The sequence below is a fragment of the Trachurus trachurus genome (genome assembly GCF_905171665.1).
Source record: "Trachurus trachurus genome assembly, chromosome: 21".
NCBI classification, from domain to species: domain Eukaryota; kingdom Metazoa; phylum Chordata; class Actinopteri; order Carangiformes; family Carangidae; genus Trachurus; species Trachurus trachurus.
Window position 1 is genome coordinate 9559902 of NC_139899.1, and position 20073 is coordinate 9579974.

A 20073-nucleotide genomic window follows, 5' to 3' on the forward strand; every position below is an offset into this window, starting at 1 on the left:
ATGCATTCACCCCTGTGATATTGTGTTTTTCTAACAGGATCCAGCTCAGCTCCTGAGCAGAGGAGCTCCACATATGTTTCTAGTTAGAGAGCTACAGTGTAAATGCAATCTGCTTATCCAACTGTCTACATAAGAGATTGTTCTTTCTTTCCTTCTTTCTTTCTTTCCTCCCCTGTTCTCCCTTCAGAGGACTCTCATCCGTATATAAAAGCATGTGAAAAGATGAGGAGGTGAAAAGGGCATCAGATATACAGTATATTCCTTTATCTTGTATTTTTTGTGTTGAACTATTACTCAGGACCGCAAAAAATAGAAAAATTGCTGTAATATTGAGATAGTCATTGCTGTAGTCATTAAAACTGACACTAACGGATGCGCTAACCACCTGATTCATTTCTTCCACTGGGTGGTGGCTTCATTTACTGCTCTTTGCCTCTTTCATCTTTTCATACGTAATGCAAAATTTGTCCAAAAACATGGTCTAAGTTACATTACACATACACAGTTTTTCATCTTTTATATCCTCCTATGTTAGTAGTTCTATCCTGGACATAAATCACTTATGTGTGGTTACCTTTACTAAACCACTTCTGCTATTGCACTGATGGGATGGGTGATGATGACTCTGGAAATCCCAGTTAAAAGTAATTTTCTGGTTGTTGTGCAAGCTAACTGGCTACTGTGGCTTCACGTGTAAACACACTAACATTCTTGTGGGCAAAATTAGTGGTTTTAAGTGAAAATTGGCCATTAAAAGCGAATCACGCAGGGGGCTCACACTGGGAGTTGTGGCAATTATTTCCAGTATGCATGTTTGGGTATCAGATAGCGACAACACCCGAGGCCATAGGAAAAGATGGTCACAAGAGGAGAGGAAAAGGCCCTGCTGTTGAGAGCGTATGAAATGAAGTGTGAATTTGTATTTTTCTCTGCATTAAGCACAAAGACTGCAAAAACTATTTTAGATTATCCATGAAATTACAACCATTCTTGTTGTGGATGTTCAAAATCCTACACAAGAGAAGCAAAGAGGAAGATAAGTTAAAGGGCAAAGGTGCATGAAATAAAGCTATGAAAGAGAGAAAATGGGTTGTATTGCAGAAAATTGAAATAAAAAGAAAAAGTAACACATCAAAACCTCAGGAGAAGGTTTCAGTCTGAGTGGAAGGTTGGAGGGATGAATAATCCTCACAGACGCAGGAGGAAGTAAGGGAAAGTTGAGCTGAGATCATGCAGTGAATGGAGAGTTAAGAAATTTGGGGAGTTGTTGAGGTTTGACGTGTGGAAATCATATTGTGACTTTGTGATTGCATTACACAACACATTCAGAATGATCCTCCTGAGAAAGAGGACACGGGTGAGAAGAGAGTTGACAGCTGCAGAGACTCTGCACAGCTGCTGCACTTTTTCATCCAACTTGCTCTTTCTGAATCCTTCTCCAAATCTTTTCAAATGTTGCCCTTGACTTTTCTTGACGTCTGTGACTCTTTTGCTTTTTCTTCAGGAGCTTCCTCCGTCTCCATCTGTCTTTGTTTACCCCCGTTCTTCAATGAGGCAGGTTGTCTGTGTATATCACTCTTGGCATATCACTGTACCGTCCCAGAGGTGTCTGTCCTTCCTCTTTCTTTGACTGTATATTTTCCATCTTTCTAAACATCTTGTGATCCTGGAACCTCCTCACACATCTTTAATGCTCTGCCATGTCTCTGTCTCCGTGTTCAATGAACTCTGTTTTTTTTCTTTATCTTTGTGTTCTTTCCTTCAAAGTCTGTATGTCAAGACTGATTACAATTATCTGAGCTTGTTTTCAAGAATTTTATGGTCTGTCTGTCACAGCCCAGGGATCAGGTCTATGCAAGGTCACTGGTCATGGTCATAAATCCTGTAGAGATACATGATGCATGGATGATGGAAAACTGAAGCTAGGGGTAAACACTGTCTGGACATGTTCATATATGTTTATCTGTAAATAAACATGTTGTACTATTGTCATTTGTAGACATGTATATCAAAGTTTATGCAAATACCAGTGCTTAAATTACAAATTTTAAGACCTCTGCAGTTTACCTGTTGCTCGGTCAGTAAAGTATCATCACTCATCAAGTTTATGCTGTAAGCTCCCAAATATCCACTGTTTTTTCAAGAGGTTCTCCTCCTCGATTTATGGGTTGATCAGCAGCCTCAGGCTACAACCACACTCATAAGTTTTAATTGTAAAATGACATGTGCAGCGTTACAATGCTGAATTTATTGTTAGCGAAAATATCAAGGTTAAAGGCATAGTTCACCCAAAATTTAAATTTCACTCATTAAAAAATTAAATAAGTATATGTTTTAAGCTTGTTTGTAGCGGAAGCTCCCAGTGTTGCTCTGCCGGAATCTTGTGTGATTTGTGGAGCCGTGAACTGGCTGTCAATGCAAATCGCGCAAGATTTGCACCGACACAGGCAGTGTCAGGCACAGGCAGTTGGACATACAGTGCTGCACGGAGCCCCGCAGTAACTCAGAGAAGGCACGGAGGACTCTGAAACTTCTCCCAAGCCTTAGTCGACATGAGGGTGAGTAGATAATGAGTTGAAATTTGAATTTGAAATTTGAATTTTGGGTGAACTATCCCTTTAACAATGCTTGAATTTCATCCATGTTGCATTTACCACTGGTAGTTGTGACCAATATGATCCAATCAGATTTTGCATCTCCTTTGCCAAAGGTCCCCTCCCATCCATTCAATGCAAGCCTGAAGTTTTAGAGCTAAAATATGTGCACACTGCGTCTTCAAAAGTCTCTGTTAGTTGCTTGAAAACTCCAGACTTGAGTGGGTGCATAAATGTGCAAAAAGCGATGTGTTTTAAAACTCAGATGTGGGAATGTAGGCCCAGGGACAGGGTATACCAACATTTTTGTCCCTGTGAGGCAAAGGGAGGGAATTCCCAACTGGAAGATGGGGGAAAAATGGTGGGGGAGAGGAGATTAAACTGCTGGTTTAACACTCAGTTCTGTCACACCTACACTTCAGCATGATGGTGGAAGTCCTTAAAATGGAGCACAGCTTCTTTGTTCCTGAGTCACCTTTTTCATTCTTTATTTATCTTGCTGTCACTCTACATTACAGGCACTTAATATCCCATTAGAATTTCTTTCGTGCATCTTATTGAAAAAAGCTTGAATTACACAAAATGAAACAAAAACACATCTAATTTCCCTCCCCCCCTGCTTCTCTATCCTCACCCACCTCCTCCTCACCCTCCTCCTCTTCCAACCTCCCTTTCCTCAGGGGAGATGAGGTCACAGTCTGAGGGAAGATGGAGTGATTAGAAGTTCAGACTCCACGTTTTTCATGGGTGGATTAGCTCTGGGTATCTTCAAAAACATCTCAGTATTTGTAACTGTTGGGACCTGCTTTAAAGTGTATCTTAAATCACTGGTGAATAGAGCAGGAGAAATGATTATGTTATAATCCTTCATCCCTTTAGTAACCACTGGAGCAGCTACTGTCGACATTTGTCTCTCACTGTCACAGATGGTCAGTTCACAGAGGTGGCCTGTTAGATGTTATAAGTTTCCCACTTGTGGTTAACCCTCATGCATGAAAACACAGCGCACACTGAGGCAATTGATGTCTTTGTGGACCCATATGCACATTTTACGTAAGCTCACATGTAATGGATATAATTTAGATAGTTTGTGGGCTACATGATGCAAAGCCTGTGGATGTTTGGTTCTCTTGCTTCCATTCAAACGAACTGAAACAATGATAACATACCCCCCCTGGAGATTCTGATTTCTGCCCCCTCTGTGGCTTTAGTCATAGTCATCTGCTGAGGAGACGTGCAGGAAGATTGTTAGAGAGCGTGAGAGCAACATGGCCCTTAACCACCTACAAGACTCTGAGCTGCAGAACACCACAGACACAGTGATTCAGATATATATTGAGTTACTATGGATAACCGGGAAACTTTCAAGTGTGTCATGTACACCTCATGCACCACTTCCCTTCTTGTTTCTAGGGAATGAGTTTTGTTTGGTACTTTTCTTTTTTTCCCCCAGCGTTCAGCTGTTTGTGAAGGTACCACATGTGCTTTCTGAGTCTTCCTCAGTTGGTAAATTGGTCTATGACTAAAATCCCAAACCCAACCCTGTTTTCAGACAAGGTTTGTTGGTTTGGGGGATTTGATTCTGCTCCTGATCATTTTTGTAACTTTCTCCAATTCACGATCTGACAGTCACACGGCATACAGGGATAGGTGTATAGCAGTTCTCTTTTTTCCCCATTCTTCACAGTTCTGCAAATAAGTGTAGACTATATACTGTTCTTTTGTTTTGTTTTTCATTCAGAAACTTAGATGAGCCATCCAAGATCATTTTGACCTAAACTCCAGTTTATTTTTGATTGGTCCCAGTGGTTTGGTCCTGCATTTACATGCTTTCTGTAACATGCAGTAAGCTACATGTATGCCTTATTTACTACAGTACATACACCATCACCTTTTATATACCATATGAACACTGAACACGCTCATCAAAAATGAAACTGGGTCATTTGTGCTGTGCATTCCTACATTCACTAATCTTTTTTTTTTTGTATTTGTATATCACAAATTCTGATCATGCAAATGTTCAATAAAAAAAATGCCAGTGATTGAAACATGACTTTTCAACAGAAAAGTTGAAGTAGTTGCAGTTTCACTATTGTTGAAACACACTTTGTGAATGTTGACTGTGAAAAACTACCACCATAAGATGATACATCTGTGTCTGCTAGCTTCAAAGAAAAACACACAGATGTAAGCTGCATTTAATTGAAAAGCTGATCCATAGACTAAGCAGCTGTGCTCTGAAAGCAAACAGTCTGTTGGAGCAAACTGTGAGTGTTTGGTTATTCAGTTAATATAGCATGGGCTAAACAAACTGAGCAGGCAAAGTGGGTTAAATTTGCTTATTCAGGGTTTATGAATGCATCCTGTTTTATTCTTTCTCGTTTATTCTCATCTCTGCTGCAGCTTCAGACCGTCTTTCTCTCTGTGTGTCTTTCTCAATACCCCACTTTCCTCATTTGTTCCCTATCTCCGCCTCTTCCTTCATCCCATCTCTCCATCACCCTTCACCCCCCCCACCTACGCTCTGTAAACAAACACACAGATGATGTCATCACTGCAACATTTGGTTTATCTCCTGGTGACAGAACATAATACGCTGGGCTGCTGACCCCCACAGGGAGGCAAGCTGGACGGGAGGAAGTTAGGGACACAAGGGGGTATGGTCTGTGTGTGTGTGTGTGTGTGTGTGTGTGTGTGTGTGTGTGTGTGTGTGTGTGTGTGTGTGTGTGTGTGTGTGTGTGTGTGTGTGTGTGTGTGTGTGTGTGTGTGTGTGTGTGTGTGTGTGTGTGTGTGTGTGTGTGTGTGTGTGTGTGTGTGTATTACAGCCAGTACATCTAACAGACAGATGTGAATTGTATTGCGGCACCATATTCTCCACCTACTTGCTCAGCAGCCCTCTGTGGGTCTTTGAACAGACCTATACACAAGCTTTACAGCAGCTACAATTTACATTTTTAAAACTGTGCCTGTTGTGACATGACTGACAGTGATGCTGGTTGCAACGAATTCTAATATACTGTATAGCTTATATAATGACTGCAGTGGAAACCCAAGACCCTTATTGATATGTATCAGACAGGGGTGTTAAGGAAATTGGTATTTTAATATAAATGATATTTTATGTGTTTCATGAAGGTCTAGTGTTTACCAGCACGTTCGACATTTACTGGTTTTGCATGTTAATTCCCATATTATTTTCAGAATTGACTTAAACATTCATCAAACATTCAACAGATTATTTGTATTGATCATGACAGAGCATCAAGTAAATAAGAGCTGCAGTAAGTACACACTATTAAGCATTAGTTAAGCATTAATACTGAATTCTTCATTTATAACACATGAATACTCATTTATGTAGTTTATAAATACAGTTAGTGCTTACCAATGATGAGTAAAACATTTTTAACTGTGTTTATAAACTACATACTAATGAGGATTCATGCGTTATAAATTATTAATTCCATAATGCTTAACTAAAGCTTAATAATGTGTACTAAAGTGTTCCCAGAGCTGCTTACGTGAAACACAGGGTGCATCACAAAACTAAAAGGAAAAGTGAGTATCATTTTCCTTTTTACCCTGCTAATTCACTGATTAATGATCATTACACATGTTTTGCATAGATGGAATAACAAATGTCAGTTGCTGCTTTGGCGTGGTGCTGCTCTTTATGGAGAAACATTATTTTGTATTCAGTATTACACAATTTTGACATTTTCTGTTTGGAAACGTATTTAGTGCTATCACATGTTTGCAGGAATCGCTATAGCAGCTATTTTTAAATGACGTAGTTAGTGTGCATACAAAACTAAGGATGCACAGTACTAAGAATATACTGTATATATATAGAGATAGCTATATATTAAACATAGCCTATATATACAATTTATATATAATTATATATATAATTTTAATGATGCACAGTTTTCAGTTCAGGCCCCAGACTCTGGAAAAACACTTACAATCCCTCTCTGATGGGGCATCACTATATATGGCAGAAGTAGGCTCCTTGTTTTCATAAATCACACAGACTCATGAGTGTGTCTGAAGTTTGGGAACTGGTCTAAAGGACAGAGTGGTTTGTCAGACTGAAAAATGTTGCCATGTACTGATGGTTGAATGGACAAAGTCTTTGGGACTATTTAAAAGATTCATGTGTCCAGACAAAGGCCAGTCTCACCCTGCTGTCCCCCATCTGACCTGGAAATGTTCAACAACCTCATTTGCATTTGCAACAAATGATAAAGACAAAATGTAGCTACATCTTTCTTGGTTGAAATAACTGATTTGAATATCTGTGATATTTTTGGGCTTCCTGACCTTCAAAATAAAATGCACAGTATTTTAACTGGGTAAAATTTGGGGATTTCACAAATGCGTTTGTTGACTTTTTGTCACGACCACATGAAGTAAACATCCCATTTTAGTTACCAAGGAGGAATCAGATTTGGGTTTCCATGGTTACCCCATAACACCAGGGAGGAATTCCAGAGTCAAGATTTGATTGCGGAATAGAAAGTTTCTAGAGGAAAGGGGGAGTGAAGCAGACTGAATGGATGAATAGGAGGAGAGAAAGCGGAAGAATGAGAGAGGCCAAAAAAAGGAGAAAGCACCCTCCATGGCCATCGTGCGCAAATGTGTTTGTTAAAACATCCTCGCAAAAACCGTTACTAAGCACAGAGGGCATGGAAAGTTGGGAGAGCTGGGAAATGATGACTTTACTCAAACGTCTGAGTCATAGTCAGTGGAGTTGTAATTAGAGGTATATAACTACAGATGAAGATGTTTGGGAGCAGCTGCAGTTGTGTGTGTCTTTGCGTATGTGTGCGTCCTGAATGGTACAGTGAGAGGAACCTATTAACATGTATGTCTTTACACTCTGGAGCGGAGTTAAGTATCAGCTGTGTGCTGTAGCACCCTGTGATCAGGGACCAAACGTCGAGGAATATCTTCCTTTCTCATATATCACATGTTTTCCACCCTCCAGCCACAAGGAGAAACAGCTAAAACAGTTAGATGACACAACAGAGCTGGTAAGGACTGACTCTGGTTGCAGTAAGTTGTTGAAGGGAAAGAATGACTGAACCTGATGTGACCCTGCACAGTTTGGGTATAAGGTGAAGAAAGTCAAAACAAATTCTTTGATGCCATTTTTACTGGAGACATAGTTTGGCGGCTCATTGTTACTTTCTTTCAATATTCTCTTTTTTATTTTTTATTTTTTAGTCTAATGTTTCTTGTTTCAAAAATGAAATATCATTCCTCTCCTTTATAGTTAGATGGAGGCAGAACTTTCAAAGACAGATAGGTACATGAGAAAATAAGGGGCATTTTTGTCATAAAGGTATCCTTGTTTAAATTTACTTACCACTTATCCTATAGTCTGGGATGGTATCATGTCATAAGGTTTGCCTGTTTAATGGTTATAAAAATTAATTGCTTTGATTTCTTGTGTTACAGCATAACCTGCATGAGTCAATTTGGTCTTTATGGAAACAGACTGGGAACTACAAACACACACACATAGAGAAAGAAGACAGACTCTAGACACTAGTATTGGAAATACATCAACTGGGCTATTATGAGATGATCACCAGGAGGGAGGGGTGGGGAGAGGAAGTGGTAGTGTGTGTTTGTGCTGAAGTAATCTGTATTAATCCATCTGTGCTTGGTTTTCTGGAAATCTACTTGTGAATGTGATCAAATGTTTGCATGTTATATATACACATATCATCTGTTCTGTATTGAAATATATCCTGACAGTGATATTCCGACTACTCAGTCCTAGTTTCTGTGATGTTCCATTAGAAGATATATTTGTGGCTTCAGGAACCAAAACCATCTCATTGTGGTTTTACATCTATTCTCCACAGGCTTCTCTCTGGAATCATCAGGGTCAGTCAGCCAATTAGAAGAGAGGAGGCTGTGAGCCTCTCTTCTGATAGGCTCACTGGGTCTCATTCATGAAACGTGAGCAGCACGGATTTGTGTGTAAACCCTGAGCAGCGCAAATTTACGTGGATTTCCGCATTCATCAATCTTTTAGTAGTGCTGATTTTTTCGTAGCTACTCACAAAATCTACACCTGCTCCGGACTGTGTGTAGCGCTTGTGTAAATGTAGGAATGCAAATAAATACGGCTTGTCACTGTTGAAAATTACAATTTTAATCTGTATTACTCTCTCTCATGTTCAAAATACGCCGACACCTTTGAAACACGTAATTTAAACATGACAAACAATTAGAAATATTTGGAGAGAGAGACGTTTTAGGGATCGGACACGCACAAACACGTCAAGGCTCCATCTTATGATGATAATAATCTGATATAAAACCGGAAAAAACTTTTTTGTGTTGCTACAGTATACGCAATGTGGACGCACACTTCACCCTACAGTAGCGCAGTCGGCACCGGTTTGGATGGAGCTGTGACAGACGGCTGGTGCTTCTGTAACAATATAACCTGCCTATATAACTTCATGTGTTGATACAACCATGCTCCTCTACAGCTGAGGCTGTGAAGAGCCTCCTCCTCCCGTCGCTGCTGTAGCTCTGTAGTTGTGTGTATTTTTATTTTATTTTTTTTCATGTTTCATATCGAACTATTCTGGCTTTACTTCTTAAACGGTTCTTTAATCAACCAAGGATAGGCCTACTTAATTCACTAAATCTGTTTCTTCCCTCCACGCCTTTGACCTCTGTCCCAGTCACACCACTACTAACAGAAGAGAATTAAATATTTTTTCTGGACTCCACTTCACCCAAAATGACTTTGATCCGTGATCTCTCTTTTTCTCTCTCTCCCTCTTCCCTCGTTTGCGTCATGGCCGCAGGTGAGCAGGTTGCACCTACCTCCTAATATGGTGGTCAGGATCTCCTTATATGGCTATTCATGTATGGAGATCTATGCTAATTGCTGATCACCGGGGGCGTGTTGTTAGTTTACGATGGGTTGGCATTCATGAAGTTACACACGTGTTTACGATCAAATCTGAGTTTCCCGCACCGTTCATGAATCCGGAGTAGAGTTTTAGTAGAGTGAGCTTTTATGTGCAAATCTACACACATATTTACTCATGTTTCATGAATGAGACCCACTGTGTTCTGATAAAACAAATGCCCATCAGATCTTAGGGTCAAACACTCAGAGTAAACAAATACTGTAGGGTTGGATGGTGGGTCCAGGAGGCCCGTAGAAGGAGCATGACTAAAAGTAGTTGTGACATCACAAAATTACAGAAGTCATGTTGGCAGTTTCAGGATACAGGCTGTGCACATTTCTATGTGAACTGACATTTTGATACTTTCACATCTGGATAATGATACCTTCATTTGGTGAAAAAGAAAAAGAGAGAATGAGTGAATCAATTGAGTGAGAACAAAGGGTTATTGGAACACTAGATAAAGTCATAATTAAAGAAAGATTTGAGCATAAATATCATGACAAAGCTTCATCTTCTTGTGCTTGAAAGTCGTTTTAACAGTTTAAATTGCTGTTCACTAAGTATTTACATCGACACCAACACCATGAGAGTAACACACGTGTGTGCACGTGTGTGAGTGTGTGCAGTAAATAGAACAGATCAAGAGAAGGTTTTGGTTTCTTTCATGTCTTTAGCTGGCGCTACGTTATTAGAGGAGCCTCTGTTCCTTTGCTACCTGTCCACTGAACCAGGGCAGATAAATCAGGTCGTTTCTTTTGATGTTGTGCAGTGACCTGCCCCCAAATATCTCCTCCACTATCAGAACAGAAGAGTGACTGTTTAACTGAGGCCAGGCAGCCCACTCTCCTGGAGCTCTTTATTAATCCTTCTGATAATATATGGTGGAGAGAGACAGGAAAATGAGAGGGGACAAATGTCACATCATAGATGGCTCAACTGTAATGATCAAGTGTAGCTTCAAATAGTGATCTTGAGCCAGTGCAGCAGACCAGTTTTGTCTCAGTTAAAAGTATAAGAAATTGAAAACAACAGAGAGACAATTGCAACAAAAATACTTATATCCAGTTCCATTTAAAATGAAATAAATCATGCTAAATTGTACTATAGTGGGTGAAAAAGGAAAAGGGGCCACCCCGCCTGCTTTAAACATTAAGCCAGTTTTGACCAATAAATACACGGGACTGTGTTTCCCCATAGTCCATCTACGTGTGTTGCAACCCTGTTACGTCAAGTAAGTTCAGACATAAAGCCAATTTTAAGCGAAAAAAAAATGTGTTTGTCATTGTTTTCCAGACATTGTGTACATCCCAAAGTTCCCTCTTAAGCAACATAAACTGATTCATTCCCATGTTCTGCTTGTCTTTTCTCACACTCTTGGTTTGGTTTGACTTATGCAGCATTTTTTTTTTTTTTTTTTTTTTTTTTTGCACATTTTGAAATAGATATGCGAGCCATGAATTACCAAATACAATGCACTGAAAAGCAACCACAGCCTTCTGTGATTGCTACACAAAGACAGATGAAATCTACTGAGAAAATGCAGAAAAAGAATTTGACCGATTCCAATGAGATCCAGAACTGAAACAGATAATAGTATGTTTTTCGTTCTACAGTGGCTTGTGATGTTACCTATAGAGCGCTTATTTTTCTATGCAAGATACTGTAAACGTTTTTAACAATCAACACAAGAATGGAGACAATTAAAATAAAAAAAATGTTGAATTGTTTAATTATGGGTCGAGGGAGAAAAAAAACAATGATTCACCACTTGTATTACAATCTAAGGAATTTGCATCACAATTTCCCCACCATAGATGGACATGCAGGCTGTAGCTCTGGATGTTTGTGTGTGTGTGTGTATTTGTGTGTGTGTCTGTACATGGGCATGTGTGCATGCCTCAGGCCTTGCAACATTATCGCTTTGTTTTCTGAAACAACACATCTCCAATGTAAAAAGACAGTGACTCAAAACAAGCTTCTGGCTTTGCCCACCAACTTTGGTTTATTCAAATTACAATGAAAAGAGAAAACCACACACACTGTCTCATCCAAACCCTCATGGTTATCTTTTTACCGTTACAAAACTAGGGGATTAACAAAACATTGTTTCTCCCTGTGCAATTGTATGGTCCTGAAATAACCTGTAATAACACGATGGTGGTTATGCAAACAGTCCCAGTGACTTCCATTTTCAGTCAAAGAAACTGAAAAATGCTCCTAAAACACCACCTATCCATCCATCCATATGCTGTACTGTTTATCCATGCAGAGCTGTGGGGGGCTGGAGCCAATCCCAGCTGACTCTGGGTGAGTGCAGGGTCTACCCTACACAGGCCATCACAAACATGTAACCTCAAACAACCTCTTACACTATAATCCTGACTGGAGTTGCTAATCAGCCTGGTTATTATGCTTGTTTTTGGACTATGGGAGGAAGCCAGAGAATGAGGCACAGGAAGAACATGAAACTCTGCACAGCATGCTTCAAAACAGGAAAAAATGAAAAATAATATACAATGGAGAGCAACTCAGAAAGCCTTCTCCATCGCACATGTGTTTCTGCTGAGATCTTTCTGTAGAGGATCTATGTTGAGAAATAACACGTCCAAAGTGACAGTCTGGATGCCACACTTTGAATCACAACGCTCTTGTGGAAAAGTTGTGACCTGCACAATCACTATGTAATATTACAACATATCACATATGAAACAAATACTCGTAACTTCTTTCTTGATTAAACTGCGCTGCGCTTAACGTGCACTTTTGAAATCACTCCGCACAGCAGCCATGTCTGGAATGTAGTTCCGGCTATGTATTTCTCTCGAAAACAACTCTGTCTCATAATGTTAAATTATTATTTAAAAGCATAGTGAATGTGCAGGTCACAACTTGTCCACGAGAGCATTTTAGAGTTGTTGGATTGTGTATTTGATCAGTTTAATGAGGGACAGGGAACCTGTACCGTTCACCTCTGCCCCGCCGATCTCAAAACAACATGCACCTATAATTACAGGTAATGACTATAGGGATAATGGCACTAGGCAAACTTGCCAAAATGTCGAACTATCCCCTTAAGATTCAAGGAGTTTATTACCAAAATCTCAAAAAGATTCAGGACAGTGTTGTGTGTGTCTCCGGGCTGCTGGCCCTTCCAGTCCCAGCCGTGCACAGAGCTCAGGTGACCCAATCCTTGGAGTTTTCTTCCCTGGAGAGGTGACGAGGTGAGCCACGAGATGTCCGCACGCTCGATCAGTAGGCTGCTACATTGCGTGAGGCTACTTCTCCTGGCCTCTGTTGTTCACCCAGTCCAATCATCCTGGACACTTTTTGAACGTTGTGGTTTCCAATCTCCCTGCTGATTCAGCGTCATGCAGAGAGGTCGCTTGCCTGCCTCTGACACCTCTAAGCCGGACACACCGACCTGCCACAGAGCACCTTCTTTCCCTGTCACCTGCATTGTTACACACTGTGTTCAGTCACATTGGGAGGTTCTCATGATTAAACACAGGAAAGAAACAGAAACGGTGCACAGCAAACAAAGCTCCACAACAATAAAACCACATGAGATGCAGAAAACATGCAGAAATATACATATAAAAGGAAATCTCTGGTGGTGATTGCATGTGTGACAGAAACTGTGCATTCAATCTAACAGAAAAAAATCACAAAGCAAAGGTAGACAATACTGGTGCACAATCTGTCCTTTCCTCACTGCTTTTGGCTCCTGAGAGATGTGGGAACCACAGAGGCTAAACACAAGGGTGAGACTTGGACTGCATGGTGCCATGCTGAAGAAGAGGGTAAGTACAGCAGACACACTCACTGAGACCAGACGAACACATGCTGAAACAGCTATTAATAATATAACTCTTGGTGGTATTTTAAGGAAAGAATTTCCTTTCTCTCACATATCCTGCTTCCATCTTTTCCAGGCCAGATTCCCAGGCTTGCTCACACAGTTTCTCACACAACTTTTCTCACCCTTTTTCTCCCTTTATCAGATGCATTTTAGTAAACATCTCCTTCATGTGACGTGACCCACTGCCTACATACAGTAATCCCTTTCTGTTATGTTTTAATTGTGGTTAGTTTTGTCCTTATTACCTACATTTCAACAACTAACATTGATTTGTAATCTTCCTCTGGCCTGAAACCAGTGGAACCTGCAATATATAATACAGCCATGTTTAAAAGTCTGACTTCAGGGTGTGTAGCTGAATGCACATCCCTATTGAAACTGTCAAACCTGTGCTGACCTTGTAGGCTTTGATATGGCTCGCTTAATGGCTATGATGTTTATACCACATCTGGCACTTCATGCATCTGATATGTTTCAAACAGTCCAGTTTTTTATGGGATTTAAAAACAGCCATGGAGCCACAGAGAAGGACTGCTGTGACTTTTTGTTAGAGACGGACTGAAAATATGTCCAAGTTTTCTGGCAGAGGAGTTTGTGATTTTCTGTCTCCAATTTTTCCATCCCACTCTCACTCTTTTCCTCTCTCTCTTTTCTTTAAAGGCAAAAGCCTGAAGAAATAAATTAAAATGAAAGGAAGACAGTCTGTCTTTTCAAACTCTCTCTGAAAGTCACAGCTGAAATCTCAGCTCAGTCTTTGTCTTTCATTTATGTTTTGGCTGATTTGGTCAGACGACATTGCACTTATAAAATCAGGATTTGACCATAGGTGGTCCAGCCACATTAGTCCTGGTCTTGTTCTTACTTCATATTTTATCGCTTTTCACACTTCCTCTTATTGTTTCTCTTCTTCTTTTAAACTCTGTCTCCACCCTTGCCTATATCCATTATTCACTGTCAACTATTGTCTCTTCCTCTTCTTTTCAATTAGTTTCACCCTCCTCCCAGCACCAATGACCTGAGTTGATCTGAGAACCGCAGTGTTCTCATTCATCCTTCAGCTCAAACCTCTAATCACTCTATCTGCCCCACAGTCTTAGAGTTGATGCTGTACATGTTTTTACACGCTGTGTGTGTGTGTCCACTGCAACTGAATGAAAGCCTCCTATCTCCTCCAAATACATTATGGTCACAGTCAGAGCATGTTGTGTGTGTCATGTGACAGATGACTGCATTTATGCCTCTCTTTATGTCAATATGAATTTGTATTTTTTTGGTCTTTGTGTCTGTGTGTTGTGTGTGTCATCCAGGAAATCATGGGCTGACCATCAGCCATTGAGGAAGATAAATTCTTAATTAGCCCCGATCTGGAGTTGCTAGGCAGAAAACAGATTTCTCCTTTGAGAGTTTGCTAACATCAAAGAGGAACAGATGCGGCTCTAATTTGTCACGTTTCATCTTCTTTCTGCCTTTTAATCTGCTCGTCCCCTCCCCTTTGCTCTCCCTCTCTCTCTCTATTTCCATTCTCTGCTGTTTCTCTCTGCAGATTCATCCTTTCATCTGTAAACAAACAAAGACAAACTGTTTCCGCACCCCAGACATTATGGTAATTGAAACCTAATCTGAATGTGATATCCACCATAATCAGTCAGACAAACCCACAGTTAAAGAACAGTGTGACAGTGAAGGATTCACTTTTTGATTTCTTTAAACATTCTGGCACTTATGTATGGAGAAACAGCACAGATGTTCGTTTGTTTATGTAAACTGAGCTGCAGGACTCTCACATCTGTCAGACAGGCATCACCTGATATGAGCAGAATCCATGTTTTTCTTTAATCTAAGTTTTAAGTGCTGCACGTGTCTACATATCATGTTTCTGTAATAAACTGATGCTACTGTATAAAAAAAAACTAACTTACCACTATGTAGGTTACCAGGTTTTTACAGTAACTGAGCAGATGCACACACGCGTGCACTGACAGTTGCAGCAAGTGTAACCGCCCCTAATGAGCATAATTACACTGACCTAAAATCATCATACAGACCTCATGGGACTGTAACCCGTTTCAGATGGCACAGATACAAAACAGAAATGAGTCAGTTAAAGCCAAGCCAAGCAGGCAACACAAAAGACACGCAGCTCTGTAGTACAACTGAATTTGGCAACTTCTCTGAGCAGGCGGAAAAGAAAGAGAGGAGCAAAAGAAAAGAAAAGAGCGGTGGAGCCAAGTTTGGCTTTCCCCTTGTCACAGGGCAGGAAGTTTGCCAGACTAGCTCTCTGTCCACAATCTGTATATCAGACTCCCTCCTCCTCCTCCTCCTCCTCCTCCTTCTCCTCCTCCCCCCATTGCCCATCATTCACGTCCCTCTTTGCCCCTCTTTTTTCAGACTTCTATCTTATCCTCAGCCACTTCCTCTCCTCTCACCTCCTCCTCCTCCATCTCTTCTCTAATTTCATCTTCCGCCTACCCCCATCTCTCCCTCCTCCATTATCTGCCTTAAGACACAGATAAGGAGTCAGTTACGAAAGACCTGCCAGCTTCACTTATGTTCATGAATATTCTGTTTTCTTCAATGAAAGCTTGCATAGTGTGAAGTATTACGGTTTTGATAACACCAATGGGTGTCATATTCTCTAACATCCTGTCCTTCATTAGTAAAATCATCACAAATTTTCTTTCAGTAATTAAAGCAGAAGTAAGCAATCCGGTTGTTTTGGCTAACTTCCTGTCAGCCGATGGAGTTAGCAGTCCCCGCCCTCGTCCCTAAGTCACCACATTCACGCGCATCCCTTGGCTGCACACACAGAGAGGACCCTTTATGCCGGCCTCTCTCCTCATTGGATAAAGGTTGTAGGATACAAGGAAAGTTTTCTCCTCGGCTTACAGCAGAGCAGAGTGACTGACAGACCCGTGTTTCAGACCAAACACTCTATATAAGTGATTGCTGTCGGAAGATATAACTATTTAAGACTTATATTAACACAAACATTCCGCTTACTTCTGCTTTAAGCAAAGGTGCAAGAACGGCAACCCTACCTCAAGGCATCTGGGAAAAATTGTGAAAAAGAAAGATGAACTGTCATATTTAACAATATAGATTCAAAGAATGAGGTATGATTCAACATTGCATTCAACTACTTAATCACAGTGATACAGCAACTTTGTAGGTTATACTTCCTTCCACATAAGCAACCCCTTTGTTTCAGTCCAACGTGATGTCAGCCAGAATGTGAGAGCCTTCAGAGGGACCTAGATCCAGTCATGGTTCATTTATGATGCTAAAGGCTTTATGAATCATAGCCAGGAATAACAAACCAAAGACTCCCTCGCTGTGTTGTCTTAAAAACTCCCATCCCACTGTGGGTCATTAGAGGGGCTTTTCATATACGTAAGTCTTGTATCAGCACGGACTTGAGTTCACACAAAGTGGAGAGTAGGGGGGTTAGGTAGGCCTATGGAGAGATGAGGAGAGGGGGCGGGGATGGAGTTTGAAGCGAAAGGGGGAAAAAAGTGGATTTAAGATAACTTCACGTCACTCCTAACTAAACACACACATACACAAACTGCCCCTCACCCTAACCTTAACCATTACAGCTGAATACACCAAGTAGTCCTCACCCTCAGACTTTAACGTCTCATAAAGCTGCCAGACCCCACAAGTGTATGGTTCATCTTTGCAATTTCAGATTTTTCAAGAATAATGGTTTAAAAAAAAATGTGTTGAATGCATCAGGTTTTTTAAAATAATGTGTGACAGTTGAGGTGCCTGTCACTATGCGTCCAATTGATGATGCGCCCTGGCTACTTGGCCAATGGGATGTCCCTTTGGGTGACTGGCAAGTGCGCATGACTCTTACCCGGGAGGTGTGGGTTCAATCCCTGCCCCTCTTCACCTTGCCACACATGCAATGGGCAAAAAATTACTTAAATTGTTAGTTTTCAAATATGGTTAAACATGAATTTTCAGCTGGAGGACGATTTGGATTTGGAGTGTTGAAATCAGCAGTCATGAGATTTTCACATGACGGCAGAAAAGGTTCCCTGAAGAGTTTCAGAGATTTTTGTTATAAGAACTGTTTCCTTCTGCATGTATTCATCACTTGTTGTCCTCATGGGTTCTAGGCGTGGTTTTAATATCACTCCCTCTCTGCCTCCACGCTGAAGCAGCTGACTCTACTTTCCTCTGTGCCCTCCGTTCCTCTCCTCTCTGCTTAACCACTGCTGCGCTCTCGCTCTGTCATTTAACCATACCGCACTGGGAAAAGACTCCCATTAGATGAGCCTACCTCTGCTCTGCTCTGCTCTGCCCTTGTGTGTGCGTGTGTTTGTGTGTGTGTCTAATGTGTTTCTCCCAAAGGGAAGGGAGGAGCAAAGTTTTGGATGAGATAGGATGCTCCGCCAACTGAAATGAAGCCAAAAAGACAAGCACACATATAAACACACAAACACACACACACACAAACAAATACAAAGAACACAGAAAATGTAGCTGCCATGTTCAACTTACCAGCTGAAGTTGTCATGCCAACAATCAATTTTATTGACTTTCAGTCACGCCTTGAACTAAAGTATCTGCACCGAAATATGATTTATTTCACAATATTGATATAATTAATATAATATTGGGTATTCAAAGCTTGTAACACAACACTAAGCAGTGTATTAGCAGGGGAAACATTGTTGTAGTGGTTTCAAAAGAAAAGAAATGACAGAGAGATGAGGTATTATTACCAATCATTCAGATGAATTCAGTTTTGACTTCAAGTTAACTGGTTGCTGATCTGGCTAAACTCAAATGAGGGCTGCATTTACAAAACTATGATCATAGTCTACTGAACCAGGATTACTTGTACACTGAATGTTGGCATGTATAAACAGGGGAGTAGAGTCAGATAAGGAGGCCAGGAGGCAGTTAGACATACGAGGCTGTCTCCCTCAGTTGACCTCTGAGCAAATGGCAGCTGTTTTTCAATGAGCTCATAATGGTGGAAGCCCAGTATTTGTCATGTCTGCCTGTATATGTGTGTGTGGGTGTGTGTCTCTGTGTGTGTGCTTGTGTGTAGACCTACCAGAGTGGATTTCTGGGCGGTGAGTCACAGAAAGTGGAGATTGCAGAGTCAGGCAGATACATATCCCAGTGTCCCTGAGCAAAAATACACCCCCTACCTACACACACACACACAGACGCAGGCCAGAAATCACCTCAGTAGCAGATGTTTGACATTAGATGTGTGTGTCTCTGTCTGTGTGTGTGCTACCTCATTTACAGTCAGAGTGTGTCCCTCTGGGAGGATCTAACTTTACTATTACTGTAAAGGTAGAGAAAATGGTTCACTTATTATGATTGTTGATAAAAAATGTCAGGTTACTCTGAGGGTACAGATTCTTGTCATGTGTTGTGTCAAGGACCCGTCCTGTATGTAGATCTCAGTGGACTCTCAACCAATTCATTCCATAAAAACCCCAATAAACAACATTTTGAAAAATATCTATAATCGAGACTGAGTTGAAACCTTGTTTAAAGGAGAATTCTGGCCCCTAAGTCGTTGTCCTGATGGTCACCCAACGCGACTAAAATTGATGCAGGCAAACCAGAGTTACACCATGGCTAGACGGCGCTAGGGATAGCGACAACGCCAACCTACGCCAACCTATCAAATCCTTACGAGACACCACTGAACTCATACAGTGTACAGTATTAAACAGTATAAACTTTGTGTTTTTGCATGTAATCACTCACCTCAGACAGCCTAACTCTGAAGCGTCCTGGAAAGACATTACAGATGCAAATTAGCTTAAAGCTATAATCTGGTACAGTGCATCAAATGGCAACATTTATGTTTGAACTGTACACTGTCCCTTTTAAATAAATTAAACTGAAATTGAATTACTATCTGATCGCAGAGCGCCTGCTCTCCCCGCCACAGAAACAAACACTTTTTCCTTGTTGTGATGATTTCTTTACAAAAATAGAGATCATTTTAGTCGCATTTTTTCTCCCCCCAACACTGGGTGACCATCAGGAAAACGATTTAGGGGTCAAAAAGGGCCGGAATTCTCCTTTAAGGCTAAGACATGTACGGTCAAGGTTCAAAATTTAGGACTTATAGAGAAAAACAGTTGCAGGACCTCTAATCAACTGACATCATCATCATCATTCAGTCAGATTCTGGCCTTTCTCAGATTATACATTATTTCTGATAAACATTAGCATTTCTAATAAATCTGTTATTATCTAGAACTTTTTCATGTCCTGTTGTCAGGCAGTGGAACAGGTAAAAAACACTGACTATGATTCAACATGCAGACTACTGTATATGTTTCCAGAAGCCATTTCCAAGTTGCTGCTGTGCCACTGCTCAAGGCCTCACAACGTTATCTGACAATTCACCAACCACATTAATCAAAGACTCAGACGGTGCTGTGATTTTGGCTGAATGGATGACGGAGTATCTCTCTTATTTTGTCTCACACAGCGTCTGTCTGACTAACAAACAGCTGCTCCACTCTCAGAGTGCTACTGAATCATCCTGCATCAAGCATCAGTGTCTACCAAAGATATCCATCTGAGGTAAGTTGAGACTCTGATTTACCACAGTGATTGAGAAGATAAGTGTGCATCTACTTCCAGTAATCAGTCTGTACAGTAGGAACTGATAGGTACAGTC